Below are 23,741 nucleotides of genomic sequence, written 5' to 3' on the forward strand. Positions count from 1 at the left end.
CCCATATCCTCAAGTCCATTCTCTAGTAGGTCTGTGTCTTTGTTCCCTTACCCCTAGGTTCTTCATGACCTCTTTTTTGTCCCCCTTAGATTCCATATATAGGTGTTAGCGTACGGTATTTATTTTTCCCTTTCTGACTTACTTCACTCTGTATGACAGATTCTAGGTCCATACACCTCACTACAAATAACTCCATTTCGTTTCTTTTTATGGCTGAGTAATATTCCATTGTATACATGTGCCACATCTTCTGTATCTATTCATCTGTTGATGGACACTTAGGTTGCTTCCATGTCCTGGCTATTGTAAATAGAGCTGCAATGAACATTTTGGTACATGACTCTTTTAGAATTATGGTTTTCTCATGGTATATGCCCAGTAGTGGGATTGCTGGGTCGTATGGTAGTTCTATTTTTAGTTTTTTAAAGAACCTCCATACTGTACTCCATAGTGGCTGTATCAATTTACATTCCCACCAACAGTGCAAGAGGGTTCCCTTTTCTCCACACCCTCTCCAGCATTTATTGTACCTAGATTTTTCGATGATGGCCATTCTGACCGGTGTGAGATGATATCTCATTGTAGTTTTGATTTTCATTTCTCTAATGATTAATGATGTTGAGCATTCTTTCATGTGTTTGTTGGCAATCTGTATATATTCTTTGTAGAAATGTCTATTTAGGTCTTCTGCCCATTTTTGGATTGGGTTGTTTGTTTTTTTGTTATTGAGCTCGATGAGCTGCTTGTAAATTTTGGAGATTAATCCCTTGTCAGTTGCTTCATTTGCAAACATTTTCTCCCATTCTGAGGGTTGTCTTTTTATCTTGTTTATGGTTTCCTTTGCTGTGCAAAAGCTGTTAAGTTTCATTAGGTCCCATTTGTTTATTTTTGTTTTTATTTCCATTTCTCTAGGAGCTGGGTCAAAAAGGATCTGGCTGTGATTTATGTCATAGAGTGTTCTGCCTATGTTTTCCTCTAAGAGTTTGATAGTGTCTGGCCTTACATTTAGGTCTTTAATCCATTTTGAGTTTATTTTTGTGTATGGTGTTAAGGAGTGTTCTAATTTCATAGTTTTACATGTACCTGTCCAGTTTTCCCAGCACGACTTATTGAAGAGGCTGCCTTTTCTCCATTGTATATTCTTGCCTCCTTTATCAAAGATAAGGTGACCATATGTGTGTGGATTTATCTCTGGGCTTCCTATCCTGTTCCATTGATCTATATTTCTGTTTTTGCGCCAGTACCATACTGTCTTGATTACTGTAGCTTTGTAGTATAGTCTGAAGACAGGGAGTCTGATTCCTCCAGCTCCATTTTTCATTCTCAAGGTTGCTTTTGCTATTCGGGGTCTTTTGTGTTTCCATAGAAATTGTGAAATTTTTTGTTCTACTTCTGTGAAAAATGCCAGTGGTAGTTTGATAAGGATTGCACTGAATCTGTAGATTGCTTTGGGTAGTAGAGTCATTTTCACAAAATTGATTCTTCCAATCCAAGAACATGGTGTATCTCTCCATCTATTTGTATGATCTTTAATTTCTTTCATCAGTGTCTTATAATTTTCTGCATACAGGTCTTTTGTCTCCTTAGGTAGGTTTATTCCTAGATATTTTATTCTTTTTGTTGCAATGGTAAATGGAAGTGTTTTCTTAATTTCACTTTCAGAGTTTTCATCATTAGTGTATAGGAATTCAAGAGATTCCTGTTCATTAATTTTGTATCCTGAAACTTTACCAAATTCATTGATTAGCTCTAGTAGTTTTCTGGTAGCTTCTTGAGGATTCGCTATGTATAGTACTGTGTCATCTGCAAACAGTGACAGCTTTACTTCTTCTTTTCCGATTTGGATTCCTTTTTTTTTTCTTTTTCTTCTCTGATTGCTGTGGCTAAAACTTCCAAAACTATGTTGAATAATAGTGGTGATAGTGGGCAGCCTTGTCTTGTTCCTGATCTTAGTGCAACTGCTTTCAGTTTTTCACCATTGAGGACGATGTTGGCTGTGGGTTTGTCATATATGGCCTTTATTATGTTGAGGAAAGTTCCCTCTATGCCTATTTTCTGCAGGGTTTTTATCATAAATGGATGTTGAATTTTGTCAAAAGCTTTCTCTGCATCTATTGAGATGATCATATGGTTTTTCTCTTTCAATTTGTCAATATGGTGTATCACGTTGATTGATTTGCATATATTGAAGAATCCTTGCATGCCTGGAATAAACCCCACTTGATCATGGTGTATGATCCTTTTAATTTGCTGTTGGATTCTGTTTGCTAGTATTTTGTTGAAGATTTTTGCATCTATGTTCATCAGTGATATTGGCCTGTAGTTTTCTTCCTTTGTGACATCTTTGTCTGGTTTTGGTATCAGGGTGATGGTGGCCTCGTAGAATGGGTTTAGGAGTGTTCCACCCTCTGCTATATTTTGGAAGAGTTTGAGAAGGATAGGTGTTAGCTCTTCTCCAAATGTTTGATAGAATTCGCCTGTGAAGCCATCTGGTCCTGGGCTTTTGTTTGTTGGAAGATTTTTAATGACAGTTTCAATTTCAGTGCTTGTGATTGGTCTGTTCATATTTTCTATTTCTTCCTGGTTCAGTCTCGGCAGGTTGTGCATTTCTAAGAATTTGTCCATTTCTTCCAGGTTGTCCATTTTATTGGCATAAAGTTGCTTGTAGTAATCTCTCATGATCCATTGTATTTCTGCATTGTCAGTTGTTACTTATCCTTTTCATTTCTAATTCTATTGATTTGAGTCTTCTCCCTTTTTTTCTTGATGAGTCTGGCTAATGGTTTATCAATTTTTTTTATATTCTCAAAGGACCAGCTTTTAGTTTTATTGATCTTTGCTATCGTTTCCTTCATTTCTTTTTCATTTATTTCTGATCTGATCTTTATAATTTCTTTCCTTCTGCTAACTTTGGGGATTTTTGGTTCTTTCTCTAATTGCCTTAGGTGCAAGGTTAGGTTGTTTATTTGATATGTTTCCTGTTTCTTAAGGTATGAGTGTATTGCTATAAACTTCCCTCTTAGAACTGCTTTTGCTGTATCCCATAGGTTTTGGGTTGTTGTGTCTCCATTGTCATTTGTTTCTAGGTATTTTTTGATTTCCCCTTTGATTTCTTCAGTGATCACTTGGTTATTAAGTAGTGTATTGTGTAGCCTCCATGTGTTTGTATTTTTTACAGATCTTTTCCTGTAATTGATATATAGTCTCATAGCGTTGTGGTTGGAAATGATGCTTGATATGATTTCAATTTTCTTAAATTTACCAAGGCTTGATTTGTGACCCAAGATATGATCTATCCTGGAGAATGTTCCATGAGCACTTGAGAAAAATGTGTATTCTGTTGTTTTTGGGTGGAACGTCCTATAAATATCAATTAAGTCCATCTTGTTTAATGTATCATTTAAAGCTTGTGTTTCCTTGTTTATTTTCATTTTGGATGATCTGTCCATTGGTGAAAGTGGGGTGTTAAAGTCACCTACTGTGATTGTGTTACTATCGATTTCCCCTTTTAATGGCTGTTAGCATTTGCCTTATGTATTGAGGTGCTCCTATGTTGGGTGCATAAATATTTACAATTTTTATATCTTCTTCTTGGATCAATCCCTTGATCATTATGTAGTGTCCTTCTTTGCCTCTTGTAATAGTCTTTATTTTAAAGTCTATTTTGTCTGATATGAGAATTGCTACTCCAGCTTTCTTTTGATTTCCATTTGCATGGAATATGTTTTTCCATCCCCTCACTTTCAGTCTGTATGTGTCCCTAGGTCTGAAGTGGGTCTCTGTAGACAACATATATATGGGTCTTGTTTTTGTATCCATTCAGCCAGTCTGTGTCTTTTGGTGGGAGCATTTAATCCATTTACATTTAAGGTAATTATCGATATGTATGTTCCTATTCCCATTTTCTTAAATGTTTTGGGTTTGTTATTGTAGGTGTTTTCCTTCTCTTGTGTTTCTTGCCTATAGAAGTTCCTTTAGCCTTTGTTGTAAAGCTGGTTTGGTGATGATGAACTCTCTCAGCTCTTGCTTGTCTGTAAAGGTTTTAATTTCTTCATGAAATCTGAATGAGATCCTTGCTGGGTAGAGTATTCTTGGTTGTAGGTTTTTCTGCTTCATCACTTTGAATATGTCCTTCCACTCCCTTCTGGCTTGTAGAGTTTCTGCTGAAAGGTCAGCTGTTAACCTTATGGGGATTCCCTTGTGTGTTATTTGTTGTTTTTCTCTTGCTGCTTTTAATATGTCTTCTTTGTATTTAATTTTTGATAGTTTGATTAGTATGTGTCTTGGCGTGTTTCTCCTTGGATTTATCCTGTATAGGACTCTCTGTGCTTCCTGGACTTGATTAACTATTTCCTTTCCCATATTAGGGAAGTTTTTGACTATAATCCCTTCAAATATTTTCTCAGTCCCTTTCTTTTTCTCTTCTTCTTCTGGGACCCCTATAATACGAATGTTGGTGCGTTTTATGTTGTCCCAGAGGTCTCTGAGACTGTCCTCAGTTCTTTTCATTACTTTTTCTTTATTCTGCTCTGCAGTATTGACTTCCACTACTCTCTCTTCCAGGTCACTTATCGGTTCTTCTGCCTCAGTTATTCTGCTATTGATCCCTTCTAGAGTATTTTTAATTTCAGTTATTGTGTTGTTAATCATTGCTTGTTTCCTCTTTAGTTCTTCTAGGTCCTTGTTAAATGTTTCTTGCATTTTCTCTATTGTATTTCCAAGACTTTGGATCATCTTTACTATCATTATTCTGAATTCTTTTCAGGTAGACTGTCTATTTCCTCTTCATTTGTTAGGTCTGGTGGGTTCTTACCTTGTTCCTTCATCTGCTGTGTGTTTTTCTGTCTTCTCATTTTGCTTATGTTACCGTGTTTTTGGGGTCTCCTTTTCACAGGCTGCACGTTCGTAGTTCCCGTTGTTTTTGGTGTCTGTCCCCAGTGGCTAAGGTTGGTTCAGTGGGTTGTGTAGGCTTCCTGGTGGAGGGGACTAGTGCCTGTGTTCTGGTGGATGAGGCTGGCTCTTGTCTTTCTGGTGGGCAGGTCCACGTCTGGTGGTGTGTTTTGGGGTGTCTGTGGACTTATTATTATTTTAGGCAGCCTCTCTGCTAATGGATGGGGCTGTGTTCCTGTCTTGCTAGTTGTTTGGCATAGGGTGTCCAGCACTGTAGCTTGCTGGTCGTTGAGTGAAGCTGGGTTTTGGTGTTGAGATGGAGATCTCTGGGATATTTTCGCTGTTTGATATTACGTGGAGCTGGGAGGTCTCTTGTGGACCAGTGTCCTGAAGTTGGCTCTCCCACCTCAGAGGCACAGCACTTACTCCTGGCTGGAGCACAGAAAGCCTTTCAGCCACACGGCTCAGAATAAAAGGGAGATAAAATAGAAAGAAAGAGGATAAAATAAAATAAAATAAAGTAAGATAAAATAAAATAAATTATTAAAATAAAAAATAATTATTAAGAAAAAAAATTTATAAAGTAAAAAAAAAAAACCAAAAACAAAAACGTATGGACAGAACCCTAGGACAAATGGTGAAAGCAAAGCTCTACAGACAAAATCTCACACAGAAGCATACACATACACATGCACAAAAAGAGGAAAAGGGGAAAAAAATAATGCATCTTGTTCCCAAAGTCCACCTCCTCAATTTGGGATGATTCGTTGTCTATTCAGGTATTCCACAGATGCAGGGTACATCAAGTTGATTGTGGAGCTTTAATCCGCTGCTTCTGAGGCTGCTGGGAGAAATTTCCCTTTCTCTTCTTTGTTCGCACAGCTCCGAAGGTTCAGCTGTGGATTTGGCCCCACCTCTGCGTGTAGGTCGCCTGAGAGCGTCTCTTCTTCGCTCAGACTGGACGGGGTTAAAGGAGCAGCTGATTCGGGGGCTCTGGCTCACTCAGGCCGGGGAGAGGAAGGGTATGGAATTCGGAACGAGCCTGCGGCGGCAGAGGCCAGCATGACGTTGCACCAGCCTGATGTGCTCTGTGCGTTCTCCCGTGGAAGTTGTCCCTGGATCGCGGGACCCTGGCTGTGGTGGGCTGCACAGGCTCCCAGGAGGGGAGGTGTGGATGGTGACCTGTGCTCGCACACAGGCTTTTTGGTGGTGGCAGCAGCAGCCTTAGCGTCCCAGGCCCATCTCTGGGGTCTGCGCTGATAGCCGCAGCTCGCGCCCGTCTCTGGAGCTCCTTTAAGCGGCACTCTTAATCCCCTCTTCTCGTGCACCGGGAAACAAAGAGGGAAGAAAAAGTCTCTTGCCTCTTCGGCAGCTCCAGACATTTTCCCGGACTCCCTCCCGGCTAGCCGTGGCGCAGTAGCCCCCTTCAGTCTGTGTTCACACCGTCAACCCTAGTCCTCTCCCTGCGATCCAACCGAAGCCCGAGCCTCAGATCCCAGCCCCTGCCTGCCCCAGCGGGTGAGCAGACAAGTCTCTCAGGCTGGTGAGTGCTGGTCGGCACCGATCCTCCATGCGGGAATCTCTCTGCTTGCCCTCCACACCTCTGTTGCTGCGCTCTCCTCTGCGGCTCCGAAGCTTCCCCCTCCACCACCCGCAGTCTCCACCCGCGAAGGGGCTTCCTAGTATGTGGAAACCTTTCCTCCTTCCCAACTCCCTCCCACTGGTGCAGGTCCCATCCCTATTCTTTTGTCTCTGTTATTTCTTTTTTGTTATGCCCTACCCAGGTACTTGGGGAGTTTCTTGCCTTTTGGGAGGTCTGAGGTCTTCTGCCAGCGTTCAGTGGGTGTTCTATAGGAGCAGTTACACGTGTAGATGTATTTCTGATGTATCTGTGGGGAGGAAGGTGATCTCCGCGTCTTACTCTTCCACCATCTTCTCTTCAGCCTGTTGGAAGATTTTTAATTACAGTTTCAATTTTATTAGTTGTGATAGGTTTGTTTATATTTTCTAATTCTTCTTGGTTCAGTCTTGGAAAATTGTACTTTTCCAAGAATTTGTCCATTTCTTCGTGGTTGTCCACTTTATTGGCATATAACTGTTTGTAGTAGTCTATTATAATCCTTTGTATTTCTGTGGTGTCCGTTCTGATTTCTCCTTTTTCATTTCTAAGTTTATTCATTTGTGTCCTCTCCCTTTTTTTTGTTGTTGCTTTTTTGGTGAGTCTTGCTAACAGTTTATCCATTTTTTTAATCTTCTCAAAGAACCAACTTTTAGTTTATTGATCTTTGCTATTTTCTTCATTTCTATTTCATTTATTTCTGCTCTGATCTTTATGAATTCTTTCCTTCTCCTGACCCTAGGTTTCCTTCATTCTTCTTTATCTAGTTGCTTTAGATGTAAGGTTAGATTTTTTATTTGAGATTTTTCTTGTTTCTTGAGGTGAGATTGAATTACTATAAACTTCCCTTTTATACCTGCTTTTGCTGCATCCCATAGGTTTGGGGTCGTCATGTTTTCTTTTACTTTTTTAAAAAAATTAATTACTAAATTTAGTTTTGTTTGTGTTGGGTCTTCATTTTTGTGCGCGGGCTTTCTCTAGTTGTGGCAAGTGAAGGCTCCTCTTCGTTGTGGTGCATGAGCTTCTCATTGCAGTGGCTTCTCTTGTTGCAGGACACAGGCTCTATGTGCATGGGCTTCAGTAGTTGTGGCACACAGGCTCAGTAGTTGTGGCTCGTGGACTCTAGAGCACAGGTGACCATGGACTTAGTTGCTCTGGGACATGTAGGATCTTCCTGGACCAGGGCTTGAACCTGTGTCCCCCTGCATTGGCAGGTGGATTCTTAACCACTGTTAACTGTTAACTCATTTATTTCTATGCATTTTTTAATTTCTCCTTTGATTTCTTCAGTGATCTCTTGGTTATTTAGTAGTGCACTGTTTAGCCTCCATGTATTTGTGTTTTTTACAGTTTTTTTTTTTACCTGTAATTGATTTCTAATATCATAGCACTGTGGTTAGAAAAGATGCCTCATACCATTTCAATTTTCTTAAATTTTCTGAGGTTTGATTTGTGACTCAAGATGTGATGTATCCTGGAGACTAATCTCTTCAAATATTTTCTCAGACGCTTTCTTTTTCGCTTCTTCTTCTGGGACCCCTATAATTCCATGTGCACTTGAGAAGAAAGTATATTCTTCCACTTTTGGGAGGAATGTCCTATAAATATCAATTAAATCTATCTGGTCTATTGTGTCATTTAATACTTGTGTTTCCTCATTTATTTTCTTTTTGGATGATCTGTCCATTGGTGTAAGTGGGGTGTTAAAGTCCCCTACTATTATTGTGTTACTGTCAATTTCCCCTTTCATGGTTGTTAGCATTTGTCTTATGTATTGAGTTGCTCCTGTGTTGGGTGCGTATTTATAATTGTTACATCTTCTTCTTGGATTGATTCCTTGATCATTATGTAGTGTCCTTCCTTATGTCTTGTAACAGTCTTTATTTCAAAGTCTATTTTATCTGATATGAGTATTGTTACTCCAGTTTTCTTTTGATTTCCATTTGCATGGAATATCATTTTCCATCCCTTCACTTTCAGTCTGTATGTGTCCCTGGGTCTGAAGTGGGTCTCTTGTAGACAGCATATATAAGGGTCTTGTTTTTGTATCCATTCAGCCAGTCTGTGTCATTTGGTTGGGGCATTTAATCCATTTACATTCAAGACTATTATCATCATGTATGTTCCTATTACCATTTTCTTAATTGTTTTGTGTTTGTTTTTGTGGATCTCTTTTTTCTATTGTTTTTCCTGCCTAGAGAAGTTCCTTTAGCGTTTGTGGTAAGGCTGGTTTGGTGGTACTGAATTCTCTTAGCTTTGGCTTCTCTGTAAACTTTTGATTTCTCTGTCAAATCTGAATGAGATCCTTGCTGGGTAGAGAAATCTTTCATCACTTCAAGTATATCCTACCACTTCCTTCTGGTCTGCAGAGTTTATGCTGAAAAATCAGCTGATAACCTTATGGGGATTCCTTTGTATGTTATTTTTTGCTTTTCCCTTGCTGCTTTTAATATTTTTTCTTTGAATTTAATTTTTGTTAGTTTGATTAATATGTGTCTTGGTGTGCTTCTCCTAGGGTTTAACCTGTATGAGACTCTGTGCTTCCTGGACTTGGGTGGCTATTTCCTTTCCCATGTTAGGGAAGTTTTCCACTATGCTCTCTTCAAATATTTTCTCAAACCCTTTCTTTTTCTCTTCTTCTTCTGGAACCCATATAATTTGAATGTTGGTGCATTTAGTGTTGTCCCAGAGGTCTCTGAGATTGTCTTCAATTCTTTTCAGTCTTTTTTCTTTATTCTGCTCCTCAGCAGTTATTTCCACCATTCTGTCTTCCAGCTCACTTCTTCGTTTTTCTGCCTCAGTTATTTTGTTATTGCTTCCTTCTACGGTACTTTTCACTTCAGTTATTGTGTTGTTCATCTCTGTTTGTTTGTTCTTTAGTCTTTGTAGATCTTTGTTAAACATTTCTTGTATTTTCTCAGTCCATGCCTCCATTCTATTTCTGAGATTCTGGATCATCTTTGCTATCATTACTTTGAATTCTTTTTCAGGTAGGTTGCCTGTTTCCTGTTCATTTATTTGGTCATGTAAGTTTTTACCTTGCTCCTTCATCTGTAACATATTTTTTTGTTGTCTCACTTTTTTTTTTTTTTTTTTTGATGTGTAGGATTTTGTTCCTGTCTTACTGGTTGTTTGGCCTGAGGCTTCCAGCACTGGAGTTTGTAGATTGTTGGGTAAAGCTAGTTCTTGGTGCTGAAATGAGGACTTCTAGGAGACCTCACTCCAACGAATATTCCCTGTGGTCTGAGGTTCTCTGTTAGTCCAGTGATTAGGACTTAGTGATCCCATCGTAGGAGCTCAGGTCCCACCCCTTGTTCGTGTACCTAGATCCCACAAGCCACATGGGGTGGCAGAAAAAATAAGGAGAAGAAAAATAACAAACAGTAAAATTAAAATATGATTAGAAAACTAAGAGATATATTAGAAAAAATAAAAAAATAAACATATAGACAAAACAGCAACCAGAATGTAAAACAGAACCACAGTAGCAAAAAAGAGGAGAAAAAAAAACCCCTAGCAAATACTTACTGACGTAATGAATAAATAAATAGTAGCTGGTTTCCATTTTAATTCCATGAAACAGTTTAAGCCAGCACGTGACCCCCTCTCAGTGCATCAGCATCTAAATCATTAAGGCTGAATTGAATGGGAGCAATTGGTTATTGTGGCAAGTTAAAGTAGACATGGTACGTAAGTACAATTTTTTCCAAGAGTTCCTTTGGGTGTGAAGAAGCTGGGTAAGCAGCATTTGGCAAAGAAATGATTTTCCCTTGTATGATCACACCTTGGCTGCACTTCTTGCTTAGGTCTAGTTTTATAATTTTTTTAAATTACAGCTTTATTGATGTAGTCATATACCATACAATTCACCCATTTAAAGAGTACAATTCAGTGGTTTTTTATTAGATTCACAGATGTGAACAACTATCACCAAAGTCATTTTTAGAACATTTTCATTACTTACTGTCCCTCCTCCACCAAAATAAAATCCTTACCCATAAGCAGTCACTCCCCATTCCCTCACACTTACCCTCTCCAGTCTTAGGCAATCACTAATTTACTTTTTTCTCCATAGGTTTGCCTATTCTGGACACTTCATACAAATGGAATAGTATATGTCTTTTGTGACTGGCTTCTTTCACCTTGCTTAATATTTTCAAGATTCATCTATGTTGTAGTATGTTTCAGTACTTCATTCCTATTTATGGATGAATATTACTCCATTCTATTTAAAGTAGCTGATTTAAAGTCTTTGTCTAGTTAGTTCATCATCTGGGTTTCTCAGGGATAGGTTCTATTGATTGCCCTTTTTTTGTGTATGGGTCATACTTTCTAGATTTTTTGCATGTTTCCTAAATTTTTGCTGAAATCTGTATATCTAAAAATACAGTCTGAAAAAAAATACAGTATGGCAAGTCTGGAAATCAGATTCTTCCCCCTCCTCCCCATCAGGGTTTGCTGTTGTTGCTGTTATTTTTTAATAAATTTATTTATTTAATTTATTTTTGGGTGTGTTGGGTCTTCATTGCTGTGCACAGGCTTTCTCTAGTTGCAGTGAGTGGGAGCTACTCTTTGTTGTGGTGTGCGGGCTTATTGCAGTGGCTTCTCTTGTGGAGCATGGGCTCTAGGGTACTGGGGCTTCAGTAGTTGTGGCTCGTGGGCCGGCTCAGTAGTTGTGGTGCACAGGTTTAGTTGCTCCATGGCATGTGGGATCTTCCTGGACCAGGGCTCGAACCCATGTCCCCTGCATTGGCAGGCAGATTCTTAACCACTGTGCCACCAGGGAAGCCCGTTGTTGCTGTTTTTTTGTAGACATTTTTGTTTTTTGTTTGTTTAATGACTTTTCTGAACTAATTCTGTAAAGTCTGTGTTGTTTGCCATGTGTGGCCACTGAAATGTCTGCTTGGTAGCTTAGTTGTCAGATAATGAATAAACAGAGATTTCCTTAGATAAGTCTCCCATTCTTGACCAAGGGGATCTGTGTTCATATTGAGGCACAAACTTAACACTCAGCCAGGCAACTGATACCCCTTCCTCCTTCTTTTGCCTTCACTTGCTTGTGTATCGCCTCAAAGTCAGCCAGAGATGAGAGTTGAGGGCCTTCTCAGGCCTTTTCTGAGCATGTGCACAGCCCTATGCATGCAAGTGGTCTTCTAGATTCCCAGGAATATGTCAGAGATTTTCAAAGTCCCTATGTATATCTCACTCTTAATGTTTTCCTTTTAAATTTTTGGTTAGTCTAATGTTTGATCCAACTGCTGTCCACCACTATACATAGCATGGAGTTAAGCATTTGCCTTTCATCTTTTTTCATATTTGGAAAGCACTGAATCAGGTCAAATACAAACATCCTTGCAAGTCTACAGATCTTCCAAGGAATCATCAAACCAGTCAAATTATGGAAATTCTTAAGGATTGTAGTTTTGAAAGCGCTCCAGCTCTGTAGTGCTCTTGGTGGCTGCCAGGCAGCTACTTTTCACTGAGAATGTGGGTTGTTATTTTTTTAAGACTACTGTGGAGCTGCAGAGTGGGGAATGGGATGAGGGCAAGTTAAAATGCAACAAAGCTCACTGTTCTTAATAAGATTCACTTGTTTTTCTTTGAATAAATAACTCTGTTAACAATAAACTCTGGTTAATTTCCAGAGTTGTAAAAAAGCTAATTCTGATGAATTTTGCTTTTATGGAGGAGACAATTATCAGAGATCCTTACTCTGCCATTTTTGCTCATGCCATCTCCTCATGATGTTGTTTAACATATTCATCTGGACGTTTTTAGATTTTGTTTTGTTTTATTTTTCTGTGTTTCTGTTTTCTTTGCTTGTCTTTATTTCTTTAGCAAGTACATTTCATAGGTTGTGTTGTATATTTCCTACTGCATCACATTAGGAATTCTGTAATATCCTGTCATATATTTAGGATGTTAAGAATAAACTGTGGGTTTAGGTGTTGTCAGTCCAGTCTCTTTGTTATAATGCTTCCTCACAAACTTCACACAATGGTTTGTGTAGCCATTTGTTGCCTAGATTCATTATTTCTTTAGAGGTTGTGAAACTGTGATTTTTCTACATCTGTCATTCCTTCTGCATTTATTAGCTGTGATTCATCTATGAAGAGCTTTCTGTCATAATTTTTTGGTTATTCTGGAATATAATTATGCATGAAAAGAAGGATAGAAATTTGATTCTTTTTTTATTTGTTATTATGATAAAAAGACACATAACAAAATTTACCACCTTAACCATTTTAAGTGTATATTTCAGTGGTATTAAGTATATTCACATTATTGTGAAACAGAGATCCAGAACTTTTTAAACTTGCAAATCTGAAACTTTATACCCATTAAACAACCACCACCCCTCCACCCCTCCCCTCAGCCCCTGGTAACCACCGTTCTACTTTCAGTTTCTATGAATTTGACTATTTTGTATACCTCATATAGGTAGAATCATACAGTATTTGTCTTTCAATGACTGTCTTATTTCACTTAACATAATGTCCTCAAGTTTCATCAATGTGGCATGTGACAGGAGTTTCTTCTCTTCTGAGGGTATAATATTCCATTGTATGCATATACTACATTTTGTTTATCCACTCATCTGTTGATGGATATTTATGTTGCTTCTGATTCTTAATTATTATAAATAGTGCTGCTATGAACTTGGGTGTGCAAATATCTCTTCAAGATCCTGCTTTTGGATATATACCCAGAAGTGGGATTGCTGGATCATATGGTAGTTTTATTTTTAATTTTTTGAGAAACCTCTGTACTGTTTTCCATAGTGGTTGCACCATTTTACAGTCCTACCAACAGTGCTCAAGTGTTCTAATCTCACCACATCCTCACCAACCCTTGTTATTTTCTAGGTTTTTAAATACTAGTCATCCTAATGGGTATAAGGTGATATCTCATTGTGGTTTTGATTTTCATTTTTCATTTGCTTGTTGGCCATTTGTATATCTTCTTTGGAGGAATGCCTGTTTAGGTCCTTTGATCATATTTTAATCAGATAATTTACTTTTTTGTTATTGAGTTGCAGAAGTTCTTTACATAGATATTCTGGATACTAACCCCTAATCAGATATATGATTTGCAAATATTTTCTCCCGTTCAATGGGCTGCTTTTTACTCTGTTGGTTGTGTCTTTTGATGCACAAAAGTTTTAAAGATTCATGTATTCCTGTTTGTCTATTTTTGCTTTTGTTGCCTGTGCTTTTTGTGTCATATTCAAGAAATCACTGTCAAAATCCAATGTCAGGAAGATTTCCCCCTATGTTTTCTTCCAGGAGTTTTATAGTTTTGGGTCTTATGTTTAGGTCTTTAATCTATTTTGAGTTAATTTTTGTATATAGTGTTAAATAAGGGTGCAACTTCATTCTTTTGCATATGGCTATTCAGTTTTTTCCCAACACCATTTGTTGAAGAGACTGTCCTTCTCCCACTGAGTGGTCTTGGAACCCTTATTGAAGATCATTTGATCATATGTGAGGGTTTATTTCTGGGGTCTATATTCTATTTCATTGGTCTATTTATTTGTCTTTATGTGAAGCTTGATTATTTTCCTTTATCAACTTTCAGAATAATGAGTTGGTATCCTATCAATTCTATTAGTCCTTCAAAAAATTCTTAAGTACTCATGGATTTTTATGTTTTTGGTGTGTTTCAATTTACTGCAGTCCTTGTTCTCTCTTGGACAATGTGAAGATTCTCTCCTAAAGCTGTGAAGATCCTTTAAGTTAGCTCCTATGCCAGCTTATTACTATGGATCTTTCAGTCACAACAATATATTCCAAGATCATCATGTACATTTCCTGCTCTAGACCTGGGCTCAGCTGTTTCTCCAAGGAACCCTGGTTTGCTTTAATTTTAGAGATCACAATATAGGTGCTAACCACTTGTTCTGATTATCTATTGCTGTGTAACAAATTACCCCAAGGATGAAGTTTAAAATAGTAACAAGAATTAATTTTTTTTCAATAAGGGTTCTGGCAATTGACCTGGACTCTGGTAGTTTCCACTTGGAGGGGTGGGGATCTCTCATGTGGTTGCAGTTAGTTCCTGTGTCTGGGGTCTTAACTACTTATTCACTTAGATGTCCAACGTCTGGACTAGAATAAATTCTAGGGGTAGGAATGGCTGAGATTCCTTGGGCATCTCTCTCACCACCCTTTCTGTGCTCTTTACATCTGGCAGCCTCAGCATATCTGGACTTCTTATATGGTAATGAAGACTCCCAGAGCAAGTGTTGCAAGAGAAATTAGCAGAAACAATATGGTATTTTCTAACTTAGCCTTGGAAGTAGTGAAGCATTACTTCCATTGTATTCTATTTATAGAGGCAGTCACATCACTTACCCAGGTTCAAAGGGAGAGGACATAAACTCTACATCTTGATGAAAGGAATGTCAAGGAATTTGCAGACACTTGTGTACAAGTCTTAAGACCATCATACTGCCTTTCCAGTAGACAAAGTTTGAAAAAACATATCTATATTTTAGAAAGAGTAATTAATCATAAGTTTAATATAGCATTTCCAATTCAATTTAAAATTACAGGGGTTTTACTTAACTTTATTTGATTTTATATTTGTACCTCTTTTATCGTATGCTGAAAATCAGTTTGATTCTTTATAACCTTAACATAATTACTAATTTGCTTTATCCTAATACATATATATGTGTGTGTTTACGTGTATGTGTGAGTATATTTCAAAATAACAGTACCCACTATAGTAGATGGAATAATGCTACCCCCAAAAGATGTCTATGACCTAGTCCCTAGAACCCATAAATTTTTAAATATTTTAAGGCAAGGGGAAATAAGGTTTTCAGAAAGAAATTAAGGTTTCAGAATTAAATTTACTAATCAGCTGACCTTAAAACAAGAAGAACATCTTGGGTTATCCAGGTGGGTCTAATGCAATCATGAGGGCCCTTAAGTGATGAGGAGGAAGACAGAAGAGTCACAACCAGAGAGACAGCATCATGAGAAAGATTAGACTGGCCATTGCTGGCTTTGAAGATGGAAGAGGGCCATGAGTCAAGCAATGTGGGCAACATCTAGAAGCTGGAAAATGCAAGAAAACAGATTCTCCCTAGAATCTTCAGAAAGGAGTGCAGCCCTACCAACACATTGATTTTAATCCAGTGAGGCGCATTCTGGACACCTGGCCTCCAAAATTGTAAGATAATAAATTTGCATTGTTTTAAGCTACTGAATTTGTGGTAATTTGTTATAGCAGCAATAGGAAGAAAATACGATTTTTTTGTGCCTGAAGCAAGGTGCTGCTGAAACAAATACCTAAAAATGTGCAAGTGGTTTTGAAAGTGGGCAGTGGCTGGAGGCTGGAAGAATTTTTAGGAGAATGAATCTAGGAAAAAACCTAGATTGTTGAATAGATTGTTAATAGAAATATGGATGTTAATAGCTTTGTTAGTGATAACTCAGAAGGAAGTGAGAGGCATGGTAGAGAAAACCTCAGTTGCCTTAGAGGGTACATAAATCATCATGAACAGAATGTTTTTTGTTTGTTTTTGTTTGAGAAGGAAGGATTTATTACTTGCAGCAAGTAAGGAGAACACTGAGGATCTTTCCCAGAGCAATGTCTCCATGAACAGATAGAATAATATCCATGTTGATAGAAACACAGATATTAAAAGTACTGCTGGTGAGGGCTTAGATGGAAATGAGAAACATGTTATTGGAAACTGGTGGAAAGGGGATTAGCTGAAAGCTTACTGAATTGTGTTCTGCAGTTACATGGAAAGCAAAACTTGCAAATGATGAATTTAGTTATTTAGCTGAGCTTTCTAAGGAAGGTGTTAAATGTGTGGTCTTATTTCTTCTTGCTTCTTATAGCAAAATGTGAAGGAAAGAGATAGGTTGAAGAAAGAACTGTTAAAAGAAAAGGAACCAGAACTTGATGATCTGGGAAGTTCTCAGCTTATCCAGATTGCAAAAGAAGCTAAATTAGGAGATTCAATGTCAGGAAAGCACACTCTAGAGAGAAAACTAAGGGTATGGATGGACAACTTTTGTTAGTGCCTTGAAAATATCAAAGTTCAGAATTTCTGATCATACAGAGAGCTCTTTGTAGGTGCGTGACTCATGGATCCCTCACCTGTCTCAGCCAAAGCCAGGAATAGAGATGGGATCATTCAGGAAATTTCTGTAGGGGAACCTCTTGTCTAATGGAGTGAATCCCTGAGATATGTGCAGGAAATCCACAAGGCTCTTGAGAACTTATGCCAGCAGAAACACTGACAACTTGGCTTAAATGGTACAGAGAACGGAGAAAATTAAAGAAAGCTGCTGGATCCCTAAAATTCTATAAGAAAGAAACAAGCTGATAAAACTATTCAGCTGCAAATCCAAGACCTTTCATAAAAGAGAGAGCATGACTCCAAGGGTGGAGGCTTGAGCTAGAGAGGGTTATTCCCAGACCATGGAACCAAATGGAATTTGCTTGGCTGGATATTGAAATTGCTTGGGACTTGTTCTCCTTTTTTCCTTCCACTTTATTCTTCTTTGAACAAAATATCTATAATTGGCTTTCCCACCATTGTTCTTTGGGAGCAGATAACTTATTTCTGGAGTTTCATAGGCTCACAGATGGAGAGGAATTTTGTCTAAGATGGATGATAGCCAGAGCCTTACCTACACCTGACTTAGATGATGAGATTTGAGATTTTTGAACTAATGATATTTAGATGAGATTTTGGACTTCATGCTGTAATGAATTGAGACTTTGGGGACCTTGGGATAGAGCGAATGTATTTTTCATGTGGGATAGTTGTGAATATTTGGGGGCCAGTGGGCAGATGGCCCTGCAAAGATGTCCACTTCAAATCCCTAGAACCTGTAAATATGTTTTATCATATGGCAAGAGAAAATTAAGTCTGCAGAGGAGAATTAACTTTGTTAATCAACTGAACTTAAAACAAGAAGAGTATCCTGGATTATCCAAGTGAGCCAAAATAGTCACAAGGGTCTTTAAATGGGGACGAAGAAGGCAGAAGAGTTGGAACCAGAGAGATGGCAGAAAAATTAGACTGGACATTGCTGGCTTTGAAGATGGAAGGGGCCCACAAAGCCAAGGAATATGGGCAACCTCTGGAAGCTGGAAAAGACAAGAAAACAGATTCTCTCCTAGAACCTTCAGAAGTGAACACAACCTGCTGACACCTTGATTTTAATCCAGTGAGACTCATTTCAGACTTCTGACCTCCAGAAGTATAAGATTATATATTTGTGTTGTTTTAAATAACTAAATCTGTGGTTATTTGTTACAGCAGCAATAAAAAACCAAGACACCAACTTTATTGCTACGAAAAAGACTACTGCGTATAGTCTAAGACTTCTTTGTGGTTCATTTTGTCTTTAGAATATGACTCACTAGGGATGCATCGTCAAAATACTATGTTTCTAAGTCAGTTGAAATAATTTTCCTCTGTATGGTTATTCCACCAACTTTGTATACAGTCAGTTCATTTGCTTCAGTTTACTTTTTTACTTGTAGAGATGCTTTTTTTCTTTTTGAATTAACTTACTTATTAGAAAAATGAAACATTTACATGATTCCAAAATTCCATTTCACCTGCCAAGTTCTCCCTTTTTCCTTATTATTAACTATTAAACAATTAGTTTTTGACTTACCTTCTTCTTTGGTTACCCCAAAATTTATATGTTGAAAACCCTAATCCCCAATGTGGTGGTATTTGGTGGTAGAGCCTTTAGGAGGCAATATGGATTAGTGCTGTTATAAGAAGAGACATGAAGGAGCTTGCTTCCTCTTACTCATTCAGTCATGTGAGAATATAGCAAGAATGCAGCTGTCTACAAATCAGGAAGTGAGCTCTCGCCAGACACTGGCTCTGCCAGTGCTTTGATCTTAGACTTTCCAGCACCCAAAATTATGAGAAATACATGTTTGTTGCTTAAGCCACCCATTCTATGATTTTGTTTTTTTAGATTTTTTTATGTGGACCACTTTCAAAGTCTTTATTGAATTTGTTACAATATTGCTTCTGTTTTATGTTTTGCTTTTTTGGCCCCGAGGCATGTGGGATCTTAGCTCTTCGGCCAGGGAAGGAACCTGCACACCCTCCATTGGAAGGTGAAGTCTTAACCACTGGACCACCAAGGAAGTCCCTCTATGGTATTTTTGTTACAGCAACCCGAACTGACTAAGACACCTAACTTTTAGACACATTCTCTGTCTCTCTCTCTCCCTCCCTTCCTCCCTCTCTCTTTCTTTTCTTATATATAGATAGCAAACTATACACATTGTCTTACTCCTTGATTCTTTTTTGAACTTAAAATATTTGGGAGATCACTTTTTAATTGTATATAGAGAGTTCCTTGTTGCTTTTTATAGTGGCATTGTAGTCCATTGCATAGATGAACTGTAACTAATTTAACCACTTCCGTATGTTTTGATATTTAGATCGTTTCTAGTCTTTCACTGTACAAAGAATGCTGCTGCCATGACCAGCTTTATTCACACACATTTTTATATTTTTGTTAGTTCAGCATTGGGATAGATTCCTAGAAGTGAGATTGCTGCATCAAAGAGTACATACATATGTGAATTTTCCTAGGTATTGTCAAATGAGAGAGCTTTTAAAAAATAAGTAGTTATTAGAGATTATTTGTGTGATACCAAAGTCTAGAGTGTGACTTAGGAATAGTTGATGGAAGACGAGTGGAGAAGAAAGTGTCACAGTTAAGACCAGGGTTTTGAATGGGGTCATAGTTGTGGATGTTGAAATCACAGGAACTGGAAATGAGAAGAAGACTGTCATTAGGTGCTATGATTGTTAGGAAATGGGAAGGGTGACTATGAGGTTGATGGATGGCAGCAGTGAGAAACAGGAAAAGGTGACAAAGCCATATGACATGAATCTCAAAGTGTCTGGAGTTTCAATAAGCCAGTGGGGAGACCTGGGTTAGGAAGCAAGAGGACTACTGTCAGTTGTTTTGGGCTGCTATAACAAATTACCAAAGACTGGTTACAACAAACATTTATTTCTTATAGTTCTGGATAAGTCTAAGATCAAGGTGTCAACAGATCTGTTGTTCGGTGAGGGTCCACTTCCTGGTTTGCAGTTGGCCATCTTCTCATATCCTCACATGGTGGGGAGCAGAGAGAGAAAGCGAGCTGTTTTATGTCTCTTCTTATAAGGGCACTAATCCAATTCATGAGAGCTCTTTCCTCATGACCTAATTACCTCCAAAGGCCCCACCTCCTAATACTATCACATTGGGGGTTAAAACTTTGACATAGGAATTTGGAGGTGAGGGACACAAACATTTAGTCCATAGCAATTAGCCAAGTCTGAGATTCTGGGGATGTGAAAGATGAAACAGAAAACCACTAGAGAGGGTCTCAGGGAAGGAGTGTCATAGGGGGCAGCTAGATTAAAGCAAGAGGTGAGTGGAATGTCCTGAGAATTCCTCTCTTGTAGTGCGGGAGTGCTTCTCACGGAGTAGGAGGACACAGTAGAAGTGTTTAGGAGGGCAGGGAAAGGTGGTGGTTTACATCACAAAAGGTAGTCACAGAGAGTTATTAGCTGAGGATTTGGGAGTTTTGGGAGGACTAATGGTAACTGATATGATTAAGGATGTGTGGCATTGAGACATGGTTTACTGCCTACCCAACATCCATTCCTCACTGTACTTTCGCCCACCCAATTCCTCCTTTCTAAAAGAGCCTTGTGGTGGTTTAGCTCTCTATCTTCAAGCTTTGTATTTGTCTCTTCCCTAGCCCTAGGGAGTGGGTCCTAATTGGTTAAAGCCATAAAAAAATCCTGTTTTTGTACCTAATGTTTAGCTTAGGTATAGGCATGAAATGAAATTCTGTCTAATGGAAAGCAAAAGGATGTCTTCTGGGAATTATTTTCTAATTCTTTATAAAAGGCACAGGAAAAGATAACCACTTTTTCGCTAGAAATGATTATTTCTGGTACAATGCTTGGAAGTCCTGCAGTCATCTTGGGTCCACAAAGACTCGCATTAACAAGATAATTTGTTGGAACTGGTGGAACAAAAAGATGGAAGGAATCTGGGTTCTTGATGACTTGTGTGGGCTGGTGAGTCAACAAGCCCTGAAGCTGCCATTCTGTTGTGGGAAATAGTTCATGTCCTTATATTCTACTTTGAGTTGGGCTATCTGTTTTTTGCTGTAATAATTGACACCATGGGGCTGGAGAAAGTTAGAAAATATACTTATTTGTCATACATATTACCATCCCAAACAGTATAGGGATTTACCACTAAAAACATAAAGAAATATATAGATAGGTACGTGTGTGTGTTTGTGTGTGTATATACACTTGTATATAGATAATCTCTAGAAGGATTAAGAAACTGGGAACAATGTTTACCTCTGCGGAGAGAAATGCCTCAGGGGCAGGGTTGGAAGGAAGACCTACTTTTCACTGTTTGTCTTTTTCCTTCCTCAATTTTGCATCCTCTTTGTGCATTATCTATTCAAGCAAGACAAAAGTTCAATAGCAGCGTTAAAGTATGCATTGAAAATAGTCAAGAACTTAAATGACATTGTAGAAAATAAAATTAGTGATGGAGAGGGCAACTTAGGAAAATCTCCTAGAATGCCATGCAACAGGTCAAAGAGATGAAACTGATGAGAGAGAGGATGACAACTCTGAAGAGACAGCATGGAGCCCATCACAAAAATGAAATGGAAGCAATAATCAAAAGCATAAATAATACTTCCTGAGATGAGAAATGATGAAAATCAAAAGAACTGAACTGTGTTTCAATAAAAAATAATAACAAAGAGCCTGATATTTTAATGTGTCCTGGTGAAGATTTCATATGAGAAAAGAAATTCAGTCTGGACTCAGATTTCTCCCTGATAAAGAAAGTGGGGTAAATGCTGCAGTATCATTTCTTAAGAGGATGTTAAGTCTATCACTGTCTTGGAAGAAAGATACATGCTTGGGAAATGCTAGAAACTACATACTTCCTTTTGAAGTTTACAAAGTCCCGTAATTTAGTAAAAAATAAATGGTTTATCTTTGTTTATTCAATATTTCCCATTAACAAATATTATGCCTCTGTTAATATCCATAGATAATTCCCACTACTTTGGGAATTACTTAGGAACAGAGCTCCAGGATTGTGACCCAATAATTCTTGGCTCCACTAAGTTGTTGTTCATGTGTAAAGGTAACAGGAATGTATTTTTTATAGCTTAAATATGCAAAGTCTTAGAAAATGCATTATTCCATAGCCCCCTCCTGCAAGGACACTGCCATCATGAACTCTAGAACCACATTATTGTGCAGAGTATATTTAGAGATGGGAATGACCAGAGACAGTGGGGTGTGGTGGAGAGTGTATCAGACCAAGAGTCAGCAAATTGGATGTTAAACACAACCCAGTAAATTGTCAGTTACTTGTTATGTGAGCTTCAGCTCGTTACCAACTTTCAGGGTCTCGATTCCATCATCTGAAAAATGAGAATAATTCTACTTCCTTAGGCTGCTGGAGGATTAAATAGGATAAAAATATGAAATTAAACTTAAAAGGATGATAAAAATACATGTAGAATTTAGTTCCCCAAGAAGTAGACCCTGAGACAAGGATTTGAGTACAAGTAGTTTATTTGGGAGGTGATCCCAGAGAACACTGGTTGAGTGGAGAAGTGAGACAGATGGGAAGGAAACCAGTAAAGGTGAGTTATCAAACCAGTTATCACTGTGGCATTTGAGGCTTAATTCCCATGGGCAGCTCTTGATGACTGTGAAGAACACGAACCTCACTGTTACCCCATCAGTGAGGTGAGGGAGGCAGGACTTTTTAACTGACAGAATTAAATTCAAGATATGACTTATTTTTTTTCACTCATATATATCCCCATTTTCATCCAGAAACGTCCTTTTAGAGGCAGATGCCTCCTGAGGAGAATGCTGTGCTGGGGAGGTCTGCATAAATAAAACTTATGGATGACAGCCAAGCCTCTTCTTAAAAAGTAGATTCCATCTTTTCCCCCAGCAAAACACTCAGAAGAACTGCTCGTATGGAGCAAAACCAACTGGCCTGAATTACTTGCCACTCTGAGGCAACCCTCTTGGGACAATTATGTTTTAGAAACATCTTCTTATCTCAGAATCTTCTCTTCTCCTAGATGTCAACCCTTTCTAACCCAGTTTCCATCTCCTGGGTGCCAACCCCTTGGGTCAGGGCCAGGGCTCCTTCAGCCTTTGCTGGTTTGGCTAACTGCCCAGATATCTCCTTCTTTCTCCCTAACCTTTATAGGATCTTCCAAAGTCCCTTCTCAGCTGGAGAAGGTGATCTTGCCAACAGAATACAATCCTCTGGCCTAAGAATTGTCATGAGTGAGGGGGTCAAGAGTGACACACAGGCCCTCCCATGCATGAATTTCTGTCTCCCTTCCTTTCCCTAAGCCTGAAATCTTGAAGCTGTACTCATGCCTGGGAAACAATTGAGGACCTTGATTTTATCCATTGTCTTTTTTTTTGTTTTTTGTTTTGGTTCACAGGAGGTGAAAGCCCTAGAAAAACTCAAAAATAGTGCCTAAAACAACCCACTGCACATTCTCAAAAACACCAGTGATGGTCTGGTGGCTTTATTTTTTTGATAGCATGCAACAGAGCTGCCTGCATTTTTTTCCACTAAACTGAGTGACTTTTTGATGGATTTGACTGGTTGTTTTGGCATTGCACAGGCAGGAACTTGAGCTGGGGCTCCACAGAGGCGGCAAAATCAGACATGAATAATAATCATAATAAACCTTCACAACATTTGAGTTTCCAAAGAGCTTTCCCATGTATTTACCTTGTTCTATCCTAAAGTGCCCTGTGACATAGGCAGGGATGGTGGTATGGCTCCCATTTTCCTCATGGAGGGCATAGAAGCCCAGAAATGGGTGCTGGCTTGTCTCTGGCCCTGACCAGACCTGGACTCCTCATCCAAGGCTCTCTCTCTCTCTCTCTCTTTTTTTTTTTTAAAACATCTTTATTGGAGTAGAATTGCTTTACAATGGTGTGTTAGTTTCTGCTTTATAACAAATTAAATCAGCTATACATATACATATATCCACATATCTCCTCCCTCTTGCGTCTCCCTCCCACCCTCCCTACCCCAGCTCTCTAGGTGGTCACAAAGCACCGAGCTGATCTCCCTGTGCTATGCGGCTGCTTCCCACTAGCTATCTATTTTACATTTGGTAGTATATATAAGTCCAT

At 38.5% G+C, this 23,741-nt stretch overlaps 1 protein-coding gene across 2 annotated transcripts in view; it reads left to right on the top strand.

The window, feature by feature from the left end:
- The window catches only part of SMOX (spermine oxidase), a 172,177-nt gene that overhangs the window by 99,164 nt on the left and 49,272 nt on the right, over positions 1-23,741 (top strand). The window lies entirely within an intron of this gene.

This window comes from Eschrichtius robustus, chromosome 16, assembly GCF_028021215.1.
Source record: "Eschrichtius robustus isolate mEscRob2 chromosome 16, mEscRob2.pri, whole genome shotgun sequence".
Lineage (NCBI taxonomy): Eukaryota > Metazoa > Chordata > Mammalia > Artiodactyla > Eschrichtiidae > Eschrichtius > Eschrichtius robustus.